Source organism: Camelina sativa, chromosome 11 (assembly GCF_000633955.1).
Source record: "Camelina sativa cultivar DH55 chromosome 11, Cs, whole genome shotgun sequence".
NCBI lineage: Eukaryota > Viridiplantae > Streptophyta > Magnoliopsida > Brassicales > Brassicaceae > Camelina > Camelina sativa.
The window spans coordinates 32,610,288-32,613,450 of NC_025695.1; the positions used below are offsets into that span (position 1 = coordinate 32,610,288).

Here is a 3,163-nt window from a genome sequence, read left to right on the forward strand (position 1 = left end):
CCAACTACCAGGTTTGGAAGAAACAGGAGTTGCATGTTTCCTAGCTGGATCTTGTTCCTTAGTAGGAACTGAATCGGACATGATGAGTTGATGAAGAAGAGTTGGGAGATTAGAGAGTAGAAACTTAGATCAGAGAGGAAAAACTATCGTGAAACTACGAAGCTAATAGTGAAGTTTGACTTTATATGCAAAAAAAGTTTAGGGCTTCTAGCAATAAATTCACGGCAATCAACAAAATCATTCTAGAAACATTTTAAGTAAGCAAATATTGAGAAAATATTGAGGTTTAACCATATATTACCTCCTACTATTGCAGGCGCTAAGCGAGATGAGGCGGGCTCCATGGAAAGGCATCCCGAAGCGAGCGCCTTTGGTCTACCGCCTGGCCTCATCTACTAGAGGTGCTACACCCTTATAATCACCTCGCCTCTCGCCCAGGCACGTCTAGGCGACGCTTTTTTAAACACAGGTTGGTCATTTAGCTATAATCGAGGGTTGTTATGGTGTGGTGGATTGAAATTAAGTTACGAGTTTCCATAAAGACTTTGTGAGCTGCTTTGTTGTGGGCAATTATGTGTGGTGGGGAAAACTTGAAGATCTTTTTTGTCATCTACTCTTTTTCTTCAAATTTGCCTATTCGTTTCAGTAATTTTGGCATTGTTGAGTCGGATATTCCACTAATGACTCTTAATTTGGGTGGGTTTTTGCTAATTCTTCTAATGTTGTTCGTTTCCAGCGCGTTTTTCTTATGGGTTCATTTGTTGGATGTGTGTTTTAAGTACTCATCTCTTTTTTCAAATACGTCGTCGCCCTTTGTGTTTTCTCATTGTCTTGCTATGTCTCTGTTTGTGGTGTGTGCTAACTGTGCCTGGTGGTTCTTCTACTTTTGAACAAACAGCTTTGTTAACCCAGTTCACGGTTGCCACCGCTACGTCTGGGGAGAGTCTGCTCTCTCAACCTCCACTAAAAGAGACCGGAAAACACCTTCGGTGTGGTTTACACGGTAATATCTTGCCTATAGACTACGGATAAACAAATTAATGATTTAGTAAAGATTTGCGGGAACCATCTATTATACCTCGGGAGAGCCTGAGATTAACTCTCTTTGTATTCTCATCTCTCTGTCGTTTAGGATTATTGGTAATCTCATATCATTCTTCTTCAATGGCTATTTACTTTCTGTTCTGCTGCATCCTCCTCCTTTTAGTGGTGTACCTGTTATCTGTGTTTTTCCCCAAAGGAAAACGAAACAATGGCATATGCAGAGTATATAATGGGAAGTTTGAATATGAAAGTAATATGGGTATAAGGATACTTATGTTGTTGCCCATGTGAAAAAGGATACATTAATATTTGGTGTCGCCTTCTATTGATCCCCAATGTCCTGTAGAGGTGATTATTTATAAACAACATGTCTGATCTTAGTTGTTTAAGATGATATTCTGATTTACGATTGATAGTTTAGTCATACCTGTGGTTATGTTGAGTTGTAGAGGTTGTTGAAGACCTCTCTGAAAACAATATTTTTAACAGTCTGTTCATCATTGTTTTCCGTCTCCACATTTAGTATCTTTAGCCCTGCCTCTGATGTGACTCTAGATAGTGCCACATACAATTGCCCGTGTATGAAAACTGGTTTTGGGAGATATAAGCCCACCTTTTTCAGACTTTGACCTTGACTTTTATTGATTGTCATTGCGTAGCTAAGCCGCAAGGGAAATTGTCGTCGTTTTAATTTGAATGGCCATTTGGAATTTGCAGGAGAGAGTATAATACGCGGGATAACCACCTTGTTTCCTGCACATGTCCCAGTCAGGATCTCTGCCTCTATGACTCTTTCCCCCCATGTGTGTAACAATTAGTCTGGTACCATTGCAAAGACCCTCTTTCTGATTCATATTTCTCAGCAGCATAACTGGAGACCCTACTTTGATGGTTAGGTTGTGATCTGGTAAGCCCGAAAATTTAAGTGTGTTCAAAAATTCCATTGGATATAACAGTTGATCTTTCTCAGGCGTGTCTCCTTCCATTTCAATTGTATCTGAACTTAAGTATTCCTTTGGATCCCTAGGAACTTGTTCTAGCATCATCATGTTCAGATCATGGACTATGTCATTCTTTGGAGCTAATATGGCTCTTTTAGTGAGGTATTTTGGCTTCTTGTATTTGATTGCAAAATCTGGGTAAACGTCAGCAGCAAGTTGTTGTAGTGGGCTTTCTCCGGATGGAACCATCAACTTGGCAGCTGTGTTTAAAAAAGCGTCTGGGCGAGAGGCGAGGTGATTATAAGGGTGTAGCGCCTCTAGTAGATGAGGCCAGGCGGTAGACCAAAGGCGCTCGCTTCGGGATGCCTTGCCATGGAGCCCGCCTCATCTCGCTTAGCGCCTGCAATAGTAGGAGGTAATATATGGTTAAACCTCAATATTTTCTCAATATTTTCTCAATATTTGCTTACTTAAAATGTTTCTAGAATGATTTTGTTGATTGCCGTGAATTTATTGCTAGAAGCCCTAAACTTTTTTTGCATATAAAGTCAAACTTCACTATTAGCTTCGTAGTTTCACGATAGTTTTTCCTCTCTGATCTAAGTCTCTACTCTCTAATCTCCCAACTCTTCTTCATCAACTCATCATGTCCGATTCAGTTCCTACTAAGGAACAAGATCCAGCTAGGAAACATGCAACTCCTGTTTCTTCCAAACCTGGTAGTTGGACGTGTAACTATTGTAAAAAATCACAAGCGGTGGAGTACAACGTGCAAAACAGCACATTGTTGGTGGTCATAAAAATGTTACTGCCTGCACTATGGTTTTTGATCATATAAAGGAAGAAGTCAGAAGTTTCATGCTTAAGAAGGCTGAAGCTAAAGCCACTACTCAAATGATGCCACCACCACCCAATTTATACGATGAGTATGAGGAAGATGAAGATGAAGGTCAGACTAGTAAGCCACCGCCTTCAAAGAAACGTAAGGGTCCAATGGACAAGTATGTATGTCCAACTCCTCCTGATGTCTTAAAAGGAAGAAAAGACAGAAAAGAAGTTTTTGGAAAATCTGGTAAAGAACTTAGGGACAGAGCATGTGCAGAGATTGCAAGGTGGTTTTATGATGCAGGCCTTCCTTTTAATGCGGTTAACTATGACAGTTTCAAATCTTCACTTGA

The 3,163-nt window shown here is 40.3% G+C and overlaps 1 protein-coding gene and 1 pseudogene across 1 annotated transcript in view; one reads left to right on the top strand and one right to left on the bottom strand.

The window, feature by feature from the left end:
* The window catches only part of LOC104728589 (ATP-dependent DNA helicase PIF4-like), a 5,540-nt gene continuing 4,143 nt past the window's right edge, over positions 1,767–3,163 (bottom strand). Inside the window, exon 2 of the mRNA XM_019232651.1 lies at positions 1,767–2,385. The gene's annotated coding sequence lies outside the window, so the exon portion shown is untranslated. The remainder of the gene's footprint in view (positions 2,386–3,163) is intronic.
* LOC104728588 overlaps positions 2,417–3,163 on the top strand; it is a 3,812-nt pseudogene continuing 3,065 nt past the window's right edge.